General features: G+C 34.1%; 1 protein-coding gene across 1 annotated transcript in view; it reads right to left on the bottom strand.

The window, feature by feature from the left end:
* The window catches only part of LOC120415091 (ecdysone receptor-like), a 363558-nt gene extending 347073 nt beyond the window's left edge, over window positions 1-16485 (bottom strand). The window contains 1 exon segment of the mRNA XM_039576510.2: window positions 16070-16485. The gene's annotated coding sequence lies outside the window, so the exon portion shown is untranslated.
* Between the last annotated feature and the right edge of the window lie 3597 nt (window positions 16486-20082).

The raw sequence follows: 20082 nt of genomic DNA, 5'->3' as shown, positions 1-20082 counted from the left end.
CAGTTCAAATGATTTGAAATTCACCACATCGATTTTAAATTCACCACAGCTCCTTTTTACGCGTTTGACAGTTCTGTGATGAGCACATTCACAACTAGATGGCTCTAGTGAAGAGACTTTGAAAAAATTATGTTTTTTTATGTTCAGCAATTTACGTCTGTTTGTATACCAATTTTGTTTTATTTATCTTATTTAATTGTATACATTGTTGAAAGTGTACTTCAACGAGTTTTTCGAGTTTTTTAAACCGCCAATACAGTGAAGGCCACCCCCGACACCCAGCTCGTTGGGGGTTGTTAACCCTTTATTTGCTATGAAGTGTGCGTGTGTGTTGTGACTGTAAAGCTTGAGACTGATCCACTAACTTACTCAAAGGGCAAAGACAAACAGAACGCGCTGTTTCACATAAAAGTTCTGTCAAAACAGCGCCACCACTTTTCGGCGTGAGCTTTCTTCGAACTAATTTGCATTTAAAATGACCGTTAAATTGTTGTAATTATTTTGACATTTTTTGTCTTTTTGTCTGTGTCACAAGTGATGATCTTTGCTGACGCCGTGTTGTTGTCACTCAGCTTGACAGACAGCTTCATTTAAATGTTAAGAACTTGAATGCATTTTTCATTTTTTTTTTTTTTTTGCTCAAAAAGATTATCTTTCCAGAAAAAACATCATTCCTTACTTTGTCTCTCAAGTGATGACACGATCTTTTCGTCCAAAATTCGTCACGAACTAATGTCTCACAAAAAACATCCCGTGAAGATCAATGGGCACTTAATGTCCCAAAACCGGCTAGGATTCCCTATGTGCCTGAAGCTTGAAGTTCGTGACGGCCTGTTTCCGACAGCTAAGAATATGCAATCTCGCTGAGTTGCGTTGAAGCGAATTGTTGGAGATTATAATTTCTGAACGTTCAAAGAAGTCTCTCGCAGGCGGAAATAACTTCTTCAAAAAAAGAACTTATTGTTGACATTGTTCTAAAAAAATTAAAGTCAATTTAAAAATATTACAAATTCATGTAAAACAAAAACCTGAAATAATATTAGCAGAAAAGATTACCGAAAAATCTAATTTTTAAAGCTTTGAATCACAAAAAAAACAAAAAAATAAATAAATTAAGTGTTTAATATGCAACAAGAAACCCTGATTAAGAACATTACTATTTCAAGCGAAAAATCTCCAATAATTTTCTGTTTGGCAAATCCGGCGCAAAACCACGATGATCAATCGAACGTAATAAATTAGACTTTGGCCGGCCAGACGCAGATTGCATTTTTCGACTGATTTTTTTTTTCGTTTGGTAAAATTTTGCTCAGCTGAATTGGTATTGGTGTGAGCTTGGCTCTGCTGACCTCGAAAGCTAAACTGTGTAAGATGAAAAGTGAAAAAAGTAAAATGCACTGAGAAAAATCATGACAAAAATTTGCATAATTTAAAAAATATTTTAAAATAGATTGAAGACATTCAGAAAATCGTCAGCAGAAATCCCCGAAATTAAACTCAAAATATCCCTCCGTGTACATTCCACCTCGGAAGGAAACACGCGACCCGATTGCCAAAAGGAACATGTTTGTTGCATCGAAAAGGAAAGCGAATTCACCTCCAGAAAACACCTCCTTTCCGTGCGCCATCTCAGCTTTAAATTTAACCTTCAAGTGCTCGAAAAAAGTTTAATTGAAAAAAAGCAAATTTTATGTTTACAACTAAACCGCTTGTTTCAATAAAAAAAAAACAAATAAACAAACAAACGTCAAATATGACACTTGAGGGTTAAATTATTCGCAAAAAAACCAAACACACAAAACATCGCCACCACCAAAATGACGAAAACGACGCGTCGATGAGCTTTTTTTTTTCTTTTGCTGGCCAAGTTTGTTTCGTTTTCGTTGGTCTTGGCGTACATATTTTTTTGTTTTTTTTTTGTGTGCAAATTTATTTTACTCATTCCTCATTTTGTTGGCGGTTGGCGTTTTCGTTAAGGTGAATTCTCGATTAAATTTTCAAAAGGTCCTATCTGCATAGGAAACCCATGAGGGATAGGTTGTTTTGAAAATTTAATCTAGAATTGTTGTCTCTTTTTTCTTTTGCATCATTTTGAAGCTCACGCGCCAGGATGACAGCCAAAGTTGCCAAAAATGTGGTGAATCTTTTGTTGTGCGTTTTTTTGCTTTGCGGATTGCTCTTTCCTACGTTTCGACATACCTTAAAACTGGATTTCTTCTTAGTTTTAGTTTGGTTTCAGTCGTGGACTGATTTTTCATTGTTTTTTTTTTTTGTTCGGCATTATGCGAAAGTTGAGCGAGCGCTGAGCTTTTGAATCTTTTGAATGGATAAACCATGCGCGGCATTTTGGGTACTGATGTGCTTTTTTTTTGTTCTAAGTCAATGAGATTGTTGACTTTATTTGTGTGCTGTTGTTCTATTCTGGGTAGGTGCGATGACGTTGATTCGTGAAAATTCGCAAATTCATGCTAATAGATCCGAGGTTCTAGTTCTCGTTATATTGTTGAAATGCATGCTTTTATTGGAATTATTCATAAGGTAACATGTATTCTATCATGAACCCGAAACAAGACCTTTAAAACTCTCTTGAAATCAAATGACTTACTAAAAATAGGGCTAAGAACATAAATATTTACACACTTCGAAAAAAACGTGTAATTTTCGGTTATATTAGATGCACATAACTGGAGCGTCAAATTATACGTAAAGTTGTGTCAAATTAGACGTGAAATTACACGATCCAAACACGATTCAAGATCGTGTAAAATTACATCAAACGGGATTCTGGTGAAACAAATCGAATAGGAATCCATATGTTCTTATTGGAAAAATCGTGTTTATGTCTTCTAGAAGCAAAATGTTTTTATTGCACACAATTCATGACACTTTTTCACTACTATTCAACACCGTTTTCGCTGTTTTTTTAAATGATTTGCCGCCGGATTTGCTCCATTAATCCTCTGCCTTCACCTGTAATCTCCCGGCGTTCAATTTATACCATATTGACACCCCGCTGGGGGAAGCATCAAAGAGGCACAAGTTGTTTACTTTGACACTACGTTTCGGTTTAATTCGGGTGCATTTCTTCTTGTGAAAACTTTTCCAGATGTGGACACTTGCCAGTTTCCTCGCTATTGCGTATTAAACCGTGTTTTCCTCGCGTTTCATGGTGTCCGCAACCTGAAAAACCAAATGAAAAACGACAATAAATCTTTGTTACCTGTGTTATACCCGATCAAGAATTATTAAACTCACCTCTATTTGAACGCTTTTATTCAAAATAATAGAATGTCTCGGTCCATAACAGAAAATAATTGAGGAGAATCTGGACGAAAAATTCTATTCAATGCGACGTGAAGCCCGGCTGACGTTTTGACGTTTCACCAATCTGACAAACGTGTAGGAGCTAAGAAGCGTGAAATCGGGTTTCATTTGATGTAAAATTACATCAAATTTGATGCTCCAGTTATGTGCATCAAAACTATCATAAAATTAGGTTATATTTGATGTAATTTTAGGTCACGCACGATGTAAATGAAAACCAGTGGGATTTTTATCAATTTACGTCAAAATAAACCTAACTCTACATCGAAAATACGATTACATGATTTTATCTTAAGTTAAATCAACATTACATCAAATGTAAAATTCCAAATTTTTTAGTGTGTATATGAAGCAAGAGACAAATCTTGAACTTCAGAATTATTCATATTTCAACAACATCAGTTATCGAATCAATTTAATAATTTGAACCTTACATAAGAAAAAGAACAACGAAGCAAAATATCATACCTTTATCACAATTTAATCAAATTTGAGTGCACTGTAAAAAATGTGTAATTTTGGAAGGCTGAATATTACCTTTTTTTATGATGTAATTTTACCTCAATTAAGACTTAAAAAGTGACATTGCACCAGAAAAGTGGTAAAATTACACATTTCAGAGGTAAAATTACACATTTTTTTGCATGAAATATGTACCTCATCCCAAATGTAATATTACCATGATTTTTTATACTGTGTGGATGATTGTCAAATTTTTCCATCTCCGTAATTTTTTGCCATCATCTTAGATTTGAAATTTCCAAAACTTGTAAGGGCAAATTTGCAGTCATATTCGAGCTCAACGACCCAAAACAAGTATTCGAAGTGAAATTTGTTCGCTGACTTCGAGTATTTGAGTCTGAGCTGTGTTTAAATTTTTAAATATTGCAATATTGATTTCGAACGATGCGAAATTTTGTTTTGTTTGGTTTTAAGTGTAAAGTACTATAATTTTCATAAAATACCGTATTTCTACTCACATTCAAATGATCCGAAATTTTGTTTGGATTTTCATAGTTTTTAAGTGTAAAATACTTATTCTTTTGGAAATACTGACATTTTTACAAAATGCAATATGGGTATTAAAAACGCAAAATTTGTATAGATTTTTGTTACATTATAGTTTTTATAATCTGAATTTTTCACAAAATGCCGTATTTTGAACAATATTGAAGTTTTCACAATTTGCAATTTTGAAATAAATATGTATTTTTTAGTATATTCGGATAAAATTGTAATTTGTAAAAATTAATAGCATTTTAAAATAAGGTCAATGCTAATTTTATTTCACTTTTTTCTCCAAAAAAAAAAAACAATTGGTGAAAAATGCAAATAATTTAGATTATCATCGGAAACGCTTCTATTAAAAAAAGATTGTAAAGTAAATTAAATCATTGTTATTCCAATAAAGGTTTATCGATCCTTTCACAAATTTGAAGTTTGGAGACTGTGATCGGAAAAAGACGTAAAACTTTAGGGAAAAATATTTTCTTAAATTTATTGATATTTCACAAGTCGTATCAGAAGCACAACTGTTCTAAGGTATAAAGCATTTTGAGATACTTTTTCCTAACAATTTTTGAAAAATATGGCTTGATTTTTTTTGCGAAACAAATTACGTGATATTTTGTTTAAGTTTTCACTTTATCAGGGATTGTAGGGTAAAATACTGAAATTTTGGCTAAAGACGTTATTTTTTGGCAATACTCAAATTTTCACAAAATAGCGTATTTAAAAAAAATCCGTTTTGCACGATTCATAATTTTAAATTCTACATTACAAAAAACGTAGTCTTTTCAAAACAATACGGCATTTTGTTAAAATTCATCGTATTCTGTGTAAATTTTAGTATTATTTCAAACCAGGGTAGGGAAAATGAAAACAAAATGTCGCATTATTATCTTCAATAAATAAAAGCAATTTCAAAAGGTTTTACCACTTTTTTCACGATTATTTATTGCGTAATTACGACACAGTTTTTCGCTACATTAATGTTTTTATTTCAAATTGCTAAAATTTTCACAAACTACCGTATTGTTTTGAAAAAAATATTTTTTTGTTGTTTTATATTAAAATCTATAATTGTGCAAAACTGGGATTTTACAAAAATACAGTATTTTGTGAAAATTCCTATACAGTTCAGACTCGATTATCCGAATGTCTTGGCAAAATATCAAGAAAAAACATGTTTTTTATGTCTTATTTATGATTGTTGAGCTTTAGTTTAGAACTTTTTTTAATCAAAAATGGCGGCAAAAAAGGCAGTGTTGAAATTTTTATAAAATGCATTTTTTTTTATTTCTTATCAAATTTAATTTTAATCAACCATTCCAATTTGACTAAAATAAGGTTCAGAACTCGAATTTGAAGTAAAAAATAAGAAAATGAAAAAATACGATTTGTTTTGTTCGTGATTCGATTATTCGAAGCCCCATACAAATCTTCGGATAATCAAAAAATCGGATAATCGAGTCTGGACCGTATTGCTAATTTTGAAACTTAAGTGTTTCCAAAAAAAACATCGTATTTTGTGAAAACTAGAGTATTTAAACTACAATCCCTGATAAAGTAAATACTCAAATATAATTTCGCTACATTTGTTTCGCAAAACTATACTGAAATTTTCAAGCCAGAATTTCAAAATTTGGGCGATGTTTTTTTTTTATTATGTTTTGTATTTTTTGTTTTGCATGATTTTTTCTCTAAAATTCAAAAAAAAATAATGATAATAATTTTTTTAACTTTGATGATCGTACAATTGATTGCTCAAACACTGTTTATTAGAGTCCTTAAATTTGCGGAAAAACATCTGGATTTCAATAACATTTTGAATAAATTGAAAAAAAAAATTTGAAGCCTTCTAAATAAAACAACAAAATATACAAACAACTTTTTAGATTTCTTCCTACAACTTTTTCGAAGACTCCAAATCAGAAAAATGATGTAGATTTATGAATGTTTCCAAAGTTCTTTCGAATGGACAATTTCTAAATTAATAAGGAGATTTGTATGCACGAACTATTGAAGAAAATTTGCTTCTTCGGACATAAAAAGTAATAGCTTACAGAGTAAAATGTTTTTCGTTTTTTGTTTTTCGATAAAAAAAAGTCTGATATTTTAAATGTAAGAATTGATGATAATTGTAAAAGTGAAGACATTAGTCAAAATTACCAGTTCCACTTCATACTAATTCCAATCAAAATTTAAATATAAAATTCTAATCAATGAATAAGTTTACCCCAAGGCATTAACCAATAAAATTCAATATCCGTACCGCACTCGCCAGATAACTGGTAAAAACCATCAAGATTTATGAACGACTTTGAAATTCAAAACAGTTTCAACAATTTCAAAACCCTAACAAAAAAAACCTCATGCCTTCCACACTGAGCCGTTTCCTTCGCTGGCAACAACTTCCCTCGGTAGCTGAGAAACGCACAAAAACTTTTGCTTTCGTAGCGAAAAACCGGAAAACGACTCGAAACCAGTCGTCGTCGCCCAACCGACCATCCACTTACTAGTCAGTTCGGGCAACCAACCAACCAACAACCGGCCGGCAGTTTTACGTGTGCGGTGTTATTGGCTGTGTAATAAATTTCAACGACAGCGACCGTCCAGCAATCTTTGAGCTAGTTGGCGTTGTAGGCGATTGCCGCATTAGGACATCTTTGTGTACAGTAAAACCTCGATAGCTTCATCGGCAAGACAGTGAGCAAGAGCGCAACTCTCTTCTCTCAGATTACTCTCTCTCTTGTTTACAATCATAAATTTTCCAGTTTATCAATTGAAATAAGATGACAAAAAATGTTTAAAATTTTTGTAGACGTCAAAATGCGCCACAACACCACAACCCCGACGATATGCTCGTGTGTGGAGGTAGAGTATGCTACCTGATTAGCATAAGCCACTTGTGCCGGCTTCTTGGCCCGGCTGGACACTTCAAAGTCCTTCGGTGGAACTCGTTCTGGAACCTGCCGTGAGGTTGATCCGCGGGACTACAAAACTGCACCGGCCCGGGTTTGCTGTTGGCGTGGGTGCCAAGTTTCGCTTGACCGATTTCCTAGAACGCGCGGCGACGACATTCTGGAGGTTCTTGCACAAATACAAAGCCAGCAGTCTTGGTCAGTAGCGTTGCGAAAGTTGTTCTAAAGTGTGCACTTGGTATTCATCACAATGGCTCGCGCGGTCGTGGGACCTGACGCAGAATTCCTCCGACTTCAATAGAACAACGGACGGTTCTTGTTGGGACTTTTTCTGAAGTAGGTGAGGGTGTAGAGTATAGCCGCGCTCATGTGTACAATGTGGTTAGGAATATTAACTAGCACCCCGTTTTACCGCACTTTGCACCTCGGGTGGAGGTTGGCGGGCACCGAGGTATTTGAAATTCGAAGGTTTGAGTCATATTGTCTTGTTCTTGAATGGAAAAAAATCTCTCAACTCAACTAGACTCTAAACAAGATACTTCCAACCTGTCATTCAAGAATCTTGGTTAGGCTCACGAAGCTGACAAGACAAGACCTACCTTCAACGGATTGCGCAGCATAAGAATGAGCTGCAAGCTAAGGATGGATGTTTGGGTGCAAGCATTGTTTGAACAAGGTTCAGAACGGTCGGACTTATGGTAATGAATGCAGACAAGATAGTTAAGAGAGTGAGAAGTGCTGGTTGAGGCTTGATTTTTATCATGTTTTATCTAGAAAATATAGACATTTCCGTTGTAGATTTTTTGTTTGAGCTAACGATAAGCAGATATCAGACTTCAACATAATAATGTGAATGGTTCATGAACTTGAGGAAAACACTGCAGTTATTTGATAAGAAAATCGGTGAAACTAAAAAATACAGAAAGAAAATTGAAGAGAATCCAATCCAAAACTCACAAAAAGTTAAAAGTAACTAAATTTGCAATTTCTTCCTGGTTTTTTTTTTTTTTTCAAGGAATGCCTTAACATGAAGACAGCTTTATGTTTTCAAATCACAATCATTGTATCTAAGAATTCATAAGTTTAAAAATATTTGATCAAGTTTTCTGTTTAATTTTTGGAACTTAAAATTATTATTTTCGAAAATTCAATATTTATTCATCAGGTTGTCAGTACAGTTCAGACTCGATTATCCGAAGCCTTGATTATCCGAAGTTTCGTTTCGATTATCCGAAGGTTTCTATGTTACTTCGGATAATCGAATCACGAAAAAAAAATCTATTTTCTTACTTTAAACATCATATTCGAGTTCTTTAACCCCATTTTAGTCATATTTAAATGGTTGATTGCTGTAAAATTAAAAAAATGATTTTTTTCAATATTTCATCTTCGCCATTTTGGCCGCCATCTTGGATTTAAAAACTCTAAATCATTTAATAGTCGTTTAAGGGTCATACTAAAGCTCAACAATCCAAAAAAAGACCAATGCCCTCGGATAATCGAGTCTGGACTGTTTTTAAATGTTTTCCATTTCATTTCAATTAAAAGTCCCGATTTGGGCTATATGGGCGACATTGGCTACAATCCTATGAAAAAAAAACATTTAAACATCAAAAAATGATAGTGTTTTGGAATCGGGATGATGTCAGCTATTCATTGCAATTACAATTACATGAAAATGTTCACAAAAATATGTGTTTTTTCTGTATTTTGAACATGCAATGTTTCTCAAAAAAAAACTCAAAATTATTGTTATCGCAATATGGGTTTCAAATGATCGGGATTATTCTATACATTTCGAAAGCAATTACACATTTTTTTAAATACTCAAAAATATCAGAAAAACTCGTATTTTCGGAAAAATGTTCAAAATTTCAGGCTTTTACAAAATGGTTATCAAATGGTTGGAATTTTTTCACAAATGTAAAAGAAAATAGCACTATTTTTTGAAAATAATCATAATTTTCACAAAACTTCGTATTTCTGAAAAAATACTCAAAATTTCAGTTCTTTTTAATATGGGTATCACAAAATCGGGATTCTTTCATACATTTCGATAGTTATAATATTTCTGTGAAAAGCTACGTATTTTGGAAAAAAAATTCAAAAGTAACTTTTTACAACATGGGTATCAAATAATCGGAATTTTTTCATACATTTCGAAAGTACGAACACACATTTTTGAAAATACTCAACATTTTTACAAAACTACGTACTTTCGAAGAAAAAAATAGGTTTATTACAATAAGGGTATCAAATAATCGGTATTATTTGCATCCAACAATAATTGAACGATGCCAAATACACAGTTAAAACATTGTGTAAATTTGGAATGTGTAAATTTTCAAGGTTTAATAGAGTCCAGACTCGATTATCCGAAGCCTCGATTATCCGATACCGTAATCGGGACTACAGTCTGAAAAGGGACAGCAGTTTTTAGAGCATTTAAAGCTTATAAATTTGGAAATAGATGTACACATTTTGTTGGCCTGAGTCTGTTCTAACCGAAACCAACCAGAAAAATCAAAATATTGTGCTCCATCATGCTGCTGTCCCAATTCGCCCCATGTGTCCCGATTGACCCCAGTTTACGGTACATCAAAATATGGATGACAACGTTTGCAACATTTTTAAATATGTACTACAAAAACACAGTTCGATAATTTCAAACACACAGTAAAAATTGTGTAAATTTGGAATGTGTAAATTATGAAGGTGTAAATATTACCATTCTATTATGTCGTCGCCGTCGTGCTAACTTGTCGTACGTGCATTTTGGGCCAAATTGAGTTAAGAACGCCGTTTTGTGCAGCTCACAATGCCTCATCTTTTGACCTTCACAGATCCCCAAAATTCGATTTCAATCCTGAGATATTCAATGAAAACCAAAAAAGCTCCGAAAATTTTTGTCACTCTACATATAAAAGAAGTTTCAATCCTGTCGTGCTATCTTGTCACTCCCTGAAAATTGATGTAAGTGCGACAAAGGGCAAAGGGATTTCAGGTCAGGATGCGTTTGACGCACGTACAAGTTAGACTACCGTAAACATTTTTAATTATAACTCGGGACTCCAGCAACCAACTTCAACCAAACTTCGGAACAATGCACAGAATGGTCAGCCAAACAAAACGTGTTTGTTATTGTTTACATTGCGTGCTTGCGTTTTTGTTTATTCAAGGTCAAACATTAAAACGCGTTTTTCTCGGAACGTCAAAATGGCGGGTGCGACGACGACGTCGATGTAATAATATCGCAATTTAAAATGAATAGTTGCATTTCAAGAAAAAATTGCTCAATTTACATTTTTACAAAATAACAAAATTAAACATTTTTTTCGGACATACAAGATGTACTATTTCCCAGATGTAATATTACAATGATTATTTTACTGTTTATCTTTAAATATTCAAGCAACGTGACCAAATGAAACAGATAATAATTTTAAGCTGGTCGCAATCGTTGAAATTCAGTTCAGTTTTCAACTTCTTTGTTATTTTTTTTTTATTTTGAAACTTTGTCAAAAAAATCAAATCTCTTGATTTTAAAGAAAAATATTTTGAAAATCCACTGACATGAAAATCAGATACTTAGCATGCATAAAATTGTCCACTAAGATTGCATTTTCCATACACAGATCTGACCTTCAAGTTCCTGCAAAGCATTTTTTAAATCTAAAACTAACTTAATCCACTTATGTGGTTGGTGCCTTCCTCATTTTTAATATAAGTGTAAGTACACAGATATAACTTAAGTGGTCATAACTCTAGACAGGGTTGCCAGATCTTCAATGTAGAAAAGGGTTTTTGATTACCTAACCAACGATGTGTCGGATGATGGATCCGGACATCGTTTACATACATTTAAGTGAGATCCGGCTTCAAAAAAGTACATAAAAATCACTTAAGTGGTCATAACTCGAGACAGGGTTGTCAGATCTTCAATGTTGTGGACTCATTGGAAAGGTCTCTCGATTACCTAACCAACGATGGATCGGATGATGGATCCGAACATCGTTTACATACATTTAAGTGAGATCCGGCTTCAAAAAAGTACATAAATATCACTTAAGTGGTCAAAACTCGAGACAGGGTTACCAGATCTTCAATGTTTTGGATTCGTTGGAAAGGTTTCTTGATTACCTAACCAACGATGGGTCGGATGATGGATCCAGACATCGGTGACATACATTTAAGTGAGATCCGGCTTCAAAAAAGTACATAAATATCACTTAAGTGGTCAAAACTCGAGACAGGGTTACCAGATCTTCAATGTTTTGGACTCGTTGGAAAGGTTTCTTGATTACCTAACCAACGATGGGTCGGATGATGGATCCAGACATCGTTGACATACATTTAAGTGAGATCCGGCTTCGAAAAAGTACATAAATATCACTTAAGTGGTCATAACTCGAGACAGGGTTGCCAGATCTTCAATGTTTTGGACTCATTGGAAAGGTCTTTCGATTACCTAACCAACGATGGGTCGGATGATGGATCCGGACATCGTTTACATGCATATAAATGAGATCCGGATATATGTGAAAACACATTTTTGTACATAACTTTTGAACTAGTTATCGAAACTTCAAACAATTCAATAGCGATGTATGGGACCATGAACCAAGTCGAATGCAACCGGTTTGATCAAAATCAGTTCAGCCAGTGCTGAGAAAACTCAGTGAGAATTTTGGTCACATACATACATACACACACACATACACACACACATACACACACACAGACATTTGTTCAGTTTTCGATTCTGAGTCGATTTGTATACATGAAGGTGGGTCTTTGAGCTTTTAATAAAAAGTTCATTTTTAGAGCAGGATTATAGCCTTACCTCAGTGAGGAAGGCAAAACATATTTTTTTTAGTGCCTTTCGATTATAGCTTAAATAACATTAACTTCGTTATTAAATGCAATTTCGGTTATACCTATGGCATAACTTGTTTTAATGTCATGAAAAGGAACTTAAAAATGTGCAAATGAAATAAATTATTACAAATTTATTCAAAAGCTACACAGCAAAAAATCCGGTGGTAAAATCGCATGCAAAAGCTCATCAACTTCGTCAAAATAAACACTTAATATTACACACTGCATGTACAAGTTTTGCAAACACAAAAAAAAGTTGCAACCGACGGGATTCAAACCCAGCACCAACAGTAAGGACTGGCGCCTTAGCCCACTCAGAAATGGGGACTTTTAACTAACAACTTTGTTTCTCTCATTAAGTGTTCGACAGATTAAGCTCAAACTTACCAATTCCTCATTCTAAAAGTCAATAAACTCCACAAACCGGCATAGCCTTCACGTGCTATCGATGACCATGTGCTGCGCGGTGCATAACAATGCACCTCCAAGCCAATACGAGTACCGTGCAATAATCTCACCCAAGTTATGAGTGCTGCGGGTACACGTCAACCGACCTAAAGTTACGAGCAACATACCCCCATAACAATAGCAATAGGCAAAAACAATTGCAAAATAATAAACCACCGGCACCAATACAGCCACAGCCATAAATCAACCCCCAAACACGATTTCAGAGGAGGTTCGCCGTCGGCTTCGCGCCATTCAACCGAGACTCGGTTGAACTTCTCGGGGTTTCGCGAACCACGGCTCGGCCGGGGCAACGATCAAAATTTGGGCCAAGGTCGGACCGAAAGCGCACACTGAACTGCACGGCGGCGAGTTGGATGCAGTTTTGAGGTTATGATACAGGCGGCGGAGTCACGGATGACGGGTCGGACACTTGAGGGGTCTTCCAGGTCAACGGAACCGCTCTGACATTGGACGGATGGTCGTGGTGGTGGAGTTGGCGTAGTTCTACGTTACTGTTGACTCCAGCACCCCGAGAGCTGCAGCTATGCTAATCGTTGCACTCGGTGCAAGTAATGCATTCCGGCAGACTAGAATAACTCCCCGCCGGGTGTCATTTGACTTGCTGAGTGCATGGCGATCTCCAAGAGTTTCGAGGTGACACTAATCAAATACAGCCTGATTTCTACTCCAAACAGAGCAAGAAATTTGCCCCCCTTGTTTGCCAAAGTCACGTTGCAGCAAATGAACCGGATAGCCGCGTCAAATCGTCGTAACTCTCCACAGTCAGTCAGCGTCAGTCTTGTTGTACGCGGCGGAGGGGGTGTACAACACCAACGTCTCCGTTCAAGGACAACCTTATTAGCATATCGCGCTGCCTTCCGCCAACCAAGAGAAGAAGTCTCGGCGCGCGGGAAACCTTTAAGGAGGGACCCCCTGCTGCAGCAGCTACTTCTTGAAAAGAAGTGCAGTCTCTGGTGGTGCTATCTACGGTTGAAGATCTAGAGAGTTGAGATCGAATGACCCGCGGGGATCGACGTATCGATATCCGACTGGAAACTTCTATTTGGACTCGCCGGTCGCAACCAGGATGCACTCGTTCGTAATGAATGAAAAATGATTGGGGTGGGGACCTTCGCACGATTGGAGCATTAATAAAACATCTTTGTCCTAGAGAATGAAGCTAGAATTTTGTTGTTGATTAAGATATGAAGAGTCCAATCATCAATTGACATTTTTGTAATTTTTGTATTTTTTGTCATTTTTGCAATTTTTGTCATTTTTGTGATTTTTGTCATTTTTGTCATTTTTGTCTTCTTTTTGTAATTTTTTGTCTTTTTGTCATTTCTGTCATTTTTGTCATTTTGTCATTTTTGTCATTTTTGTCATTTTTGTCATTTTTGTCATTTTTGTCATTTTTGTCATTTTTGTCATTTTTGTCATTTTTGTCATTTTTGTCATTTTTGTCATTTTTGTAATTTTTGTCATTTTTTGTCATTTTTGTCATTTTTGTCATTTTTGTCATTTTTGTCATTTTTGTCATTTTTGTCATTTTTGTCATTTTTGTCATTTTTGTCTTCTTTTTGTAATTTTTGTAATTTTTGTAATTTTTGTAATTTTTGTAATTTTTGTAATTTTTGTAATTTTTGTAATTTTTGTAATTTTTGTAATTTTTGTCATTTTTGTCATTTTTGTCATTTTTGTCATTTTTGTCATTTTTGTCATTTTTGTCATTTTTGTCATTTTTGTCATTTTTGTCATTTTTGTCATTTTTGTCATTTTTGTCATTTTTGTCATTTTTGTCATTTTTGTCATTTTTGTCATTTTTGTCATTTTTGTCATTTTTGTCATTTTTGTCATTTTTGTCATTTTTGTCTTCTTTTTGTAATTTTTGTAATTTTTGTAATTTTTGTAATTTTTGTCATTTTTGTCATTTTTGTCATTTTTGTCATTTTTGTCATTTTTGTCATTTTTGTCATTTTTGTCATTTTTGTCATTTTTGTCATTTTTGTCATTTTTGTCATTTTTGTCATTTTTGTCATTTTTGTCATTTTTGTCATTTTTGTCATTTTTGTCATTTTTGTCATTTTTGTCATTTTTGTCATTTTTGTCATTTTTGTCTTCTTTTTGTAATTTTTGTAATTTTTGTAATTTTTGTAATTTTTGTAATTTTTGTCATTTTTGTCATTTTTGTCATTTTTGTCATTTTTGTCATTTTTGTCATTTTTGTCATTTTTGTCATTTTTGTCATTTTTGTCATTTTTGTCATTTTTGTCATTTTTGTCATTTTTGTCATTTTTGTCTTTTTTGTCATTTTTGTCATTTTTGCCATTTTTGTCATTTTTGCCATTTTTGTCATTTTTGTCATTTTTGTCATTTTTGTCATTTTTTGTCATTTTTTGTCATTTTTGTCATTTTTGTCATTTTTGTCATTTTTGTCATTTTTGTCATTTTTGTCATTTTTGTCATTTTTGTCATTTTTTGTCATTTTTGTCATTTTTGTCATTTTTGTCATTTTTGTCATTTTTTGTCATTTTTGTCATTTTTGTCATTTTTGTCATTTTTGTCATTTTTGTCATTTTTGTCATTTTTGTCATTTTTGTCATTTTTGTCATTTTTGTCATTTTTGTCATTTTTGTCATTTTTGTCATTTTTGTCATTTTTGTCATTTTTTGTCATTTTTGTCATTTTTGTCATTTTTGTCATTTTTGTCATTTTTGTCATTTTTGTCATTTTTGTCATTTTTGTCATTTTTGTCATTTTTGTCATTTTTGTCATTTTTGTCATTTTTGTCATTTTTGTCATTTTTGTCATTTTTGTCATTTTTGTCATTTTTGTCATTTTTGTCATTTTTGTCATTTTTGTCATTTTTGTCATTTTTGTCATTTCGTCAATTTAATCATTTTTGTCATTTTTGTCATTTTTGTCATTTTTGTCATTTTTGTCATTTTTGTCATTTTTGTCATTTTTGTCATTTTTGTCATTTTTGTCATTTTTGTCATTTTTGTCATTTTTGTCATTTTTGTCATTTTTGTGATTTTTTGTCATTTTTGTCATTTTTGTGATTTTTTGTCATTTTTGTCATTTTTGTCATTTTTGCTAATTTTAAAAGGTTTTCCAAAGTAACACTTTGTTAATTGTATGACTTCTCCACAGTACAGAAGTCAAAAATCTGATTTGCATGTTTTTATGATTACAAACAAAGAATAAGTTGAAAAAAGTGACTGCCTACAACTAATTCTTACATCAACTTTTAACAATTTCAAACAAAAATCATGCTCACTGACTAACGGTACCCCCAAAGGGCTACACCGTTCTTCTCATCGTTTTTCTTTAGTCACAATCTAAGAACCTCTAATATAGAAGCAAAAGAAAAGAATCAGAAAACAACAGTTCCTCACGCACTTTCTGCTAGTTTTTCCTTCCTTTTCTTCTTCTCCTTCCTCATTTCCCCCCGCCGCACCAAAACCACGCGACTTAATCGCTCTTTTCGTTACCTTTGCTTTGCTTTCACCTCCTTCTCCGCGTTGCGTTGCGTTGATTGACTGGCCAAAAAAGTGTGCTCCAGCTTTCCTCCCTCTTCTAGATCTTCTCCCGAGCGTTCTTCTTGATTCGCGTCTGAATCTCTTCGCTGTCTAACTGTTGTTTAATTATGTTGTGGAATTGGTTCTCTTTTTTCGGGCAGCTTCTTGCTCTTCTTGTGCTTCTTCCTCTACTCAAGTTGGTTGTTATTTTGAAACTTTCGGTACTTGAACCGTACACTTTTGCGAGATTTTCTTCTGCTTTCCAGCTGGTTTCCACTGACTGGGTTACAACTTCGTATCCCTCCACGACTGCGGTTGTGTAGAACTGGATGTTTTCGTCACTTGGCTCTTATTTATTTTCCTCTCAATTTTGCCTCTCAATTTTGCCGGCTCCAATTTACCTCTTCTGCCATCACGAGCAGAAAAAGCGCACTTTATTACACAATAAATTAGAATCTGGAGATATTGCGTTTTTCCTCCTTTGATTGTGATTTTTTCAGGACACACAGATAAAAAAACACTGATATATGAACATCTGCACCCACACTGTACATCGAGGATGAACTCTGGAGATATGAACTTGTATTATTTCCTTATTTTTTGTTTAGATCTTGTCGATTTCGTTCAGGTTCTGGTAAAGTTTGATTGTTTTCTTGAAGTAGACGCCTGTGATGAAAATAATTAAAATCTTATTTTCTCTCCCAAATATTGAGTCAAATCAGTAACAGAAAAGAAATGGTATTGCAATCTCCAAACAAAATTTGTTTTTAAACATACAACTTAAATGTTAGTTTTTGTTAACGAATTGATTACAACATCTGTTGCAATCCCGGAAAACCCCTTTTATTTTTTTTTTAATTTTCAGTGAACGTTTTATGTTATTTCCCGTCAAGATAAATGTCCAAGTTGACCATTTCAGCACTCAAATTGATGCTGAAAACTACTTTTTAGTTCTGTAATGTTTGTAGGTTTGGAAGCTATTAACGTGATCTTTCAATATGGTATATCGAACGACTGCAAATGTAAACTTTTTAGATGAAAATTATGAGAAAAAACATTGAAACCTTAAAATTCATGCAATTGGACAACGAAATTGTTTTATGTTCGGGGAAGATATTTGAATTTTCAACAAACCAATGACTAGAAACGCTGAAACCAATTGAATTGAAACTTAATTGTGGTTTTGTGAATTATTTGACCATATTTGCGGAACTATCAGTTGAATTGAAGAGTTTAATAAATATGGAAGGTACAATAATAAGGAATATTATGAAATTTGAACATAGTAAGGTTTAAGGAAAACTAATATTTTTCATTAACTGTCTTTTTTGTGATTTTTTTGCATTTATTGAAACATAATTATTATATTATTCAAATAGATTTAGCTCTATTTTACTCAAAAAATATTTTCGTTTTTATCCATTAAAATAATTTAATCATATTTATTGTGTGTTAAAAAATACAATAGCCGCATTTCTTTGTAAAAATAGATGACCTATAGTTTATTTTCGAACACATTTAAAAAAAATAATATTCTTGTTTTGTAATATTTTTTGGAGATTTCCGTTCTTCCATACGTGAGCACGTAAGCAGCTCTAAACAGTCTATTTAAAAAAAATATTCAAATATTTTTGTTTTTATTCTAAAATATTTAATTCTTGAAAAATATATTTAATTCTCGTTTCTATATTTTTTTTTGTAAATTCAAATAATCAAACTCGTTCCAGTATCATTTTCCCAAATTTAAGCATATTTTAAATAATTTATATTTATGCAAAATAAACCAAATTATAATATTGATGCGCTGCGCATCCGATTATATGTAGCCTACTTTTCTGGACCAATAATAACAGAATCGAATAGTAAACCTTTTGCCTTCCTCACTGAGGTAAGGCTATAATCCTGCTCTAAAAATGAACTTTGTATAAAAACGTCGTAGACCCACCTTCATGTATACATATCGACTCAGAATCGAAAACTGAAAAAATGTCTGTGTGTATGTGTGTGTGTATGTGTGTGTGTATGTGTGTGTGTATGTGTGTGTGTATGTGTGTGTGTATGTATGTATGTGACCAACAAACTAGCTCATGTTTCTCGGCACTGGCTGAACCGATTTGACCCGAACCTGTTGAATTCGACTTGGTTAAGGGTCCCATAGATCGAGTTTTATAAAGATTGAAGTTTCGATAAGTAGTTCAAAAGTTATGTATAAAAATGTGTTTTCACATATATCTGGATCTCACTTAAATGTATGTAAACTATGTCCGGATCCACCATCCGACCCATCGTTGGATAGGTTATCAAAAAATCTTTCCAACGAGTCCAAAACATTGAAGATCTGGCAACCCTGTCTCGAGATATGTCCACTTAAGTGATATTTATGTACTTTTTGTAGCCGGGTCTCATTTAAATGTATGTAAACTATGTTCGGATCCACCATCCGACCCATCGTTGGTTAGGTTATCAAAAGACCTTTCCAACGAGTCTAAAACATTGAAGATCTGGCAACCCTGTTTCGAGATATGTCCACTTAAGTGATATTTATGCACTTTTTGGAAGCCGGATCTCACTTAAATGTATGTAAACTATGTCCGGATCCACCATCCGACCCATCGTTGGTTAGGTTATCAAAAGACCTTTCCAACGAGTCCAAAACATTGAAGATCTGGCAACCCTGTCTCGAGATATGACCATTTAAGTGATATTTATGTACTTTTTTGAAGCCGGATCTCACTTAAATGTATGTAAACTATGTCCGGATCCACCATCCGACCCATCGTTGGTTAGGTTATCAAAAGACCTTTCTAACGAGTCCAAAACATTGAAGATCTGGCAACCCTGTCTCGAGATATGGTCACTTAAGTGATGTTTATGTACTTTTTTGTAGCCGGGTCTCATTTAAATGTATGTAAAGTATGCTCGGATCCACCATCCGACCCATCGTTGGTTCGATTATCAAAAAACCTTTCCAACCAGTCTAAAACATTGAAGATCTGGCAACCCTGTCTCGAGATATGTCCACTTAAGTGATATTTATGCACTTTTTGGAAGCCGGATCTCACTTAAATGTATGTAAACTATGTCCGGATCAACCATCCGACCCATCGTTGGATAGGTTAACAAAAGACCTTTCCAACGAGTCCAAAACATTGAAGATCTGGCAACCCTGTCTCGAGATATGGCCATTTAAGTGATATTTATGCACTTTTTGGAAGCCGGATCTCACTTAAATGTATGTAAACTATGTCTGGATCCACCATCCGACCCATCGTTGGTTAGGTTATCAAAAGACCTTATCAACGAGTCCAAAACATTGAAGATCTGGCAACCCTGTCTCGAGATATGTCCACTTAAGTGATATTTATGCACTTTTTGGAAGCCGGATCTCACTTAAATGTATGTAAACTATGTCCGGATCCACCATCCGACCCATCGTTGGATAGGTTATCAAAAGACCTTTCCAACGAGTCCAAAACATTGAAGATCTGGCAACCCTGTCTCGAGATATGTCCACTTAAGTGATATTTATGCACTTTTTGGAAGCCGGATCTCACTTAAATGTATGTAAACTATGTCCGGATCCACCATCTGACCCATCGTTGGATAGGTTGTCAAAAGACCTTATCAACGAGTTCAAAACATTAAAGATCTGGCAACCCTGTCTCGAGATATGTCCACTTAAGTGATATTTATGCACTTTTTGGAAGCCGGATCTCACTTAAATGTATGTAAACTATGTCCGGATCCATCATCCGACCCATCGTTGGATAGGTTATCAAAAGACCTTTCCAACAAGTCCAAAACATTGAAGATCTGGCAACCCTGTCTCGAGATATGGCCATTTAAGTTATATTTATGTACTTTCTTAATCCGAATCTAAAAAATAGATGAAATTTGTGTACAACCCCATCAAATCAGCCATTGCTGGTAATGAGTGAGGAAGGCTCCAACCACATAGGTGGATTAAGTTAGTTTTTAAAACAAAT

This window comes from Culex pipiens, chromosome 2 (genome assembly GCF_016801865.2).
Source record: "Culex pipiens pallens isolate TS chromosome 2, TS_CPP_V2, whole genome shotgun sequence".
Taxonomy (NCBI): Eukaryota; Metazoa; Arthropoda; class Insecta; order Diptera; family Culicidae; genus Culex; species Culex pipiens.
This window is presented reverse-complemented; position numbering and strand designations above follow the sequence as displayed.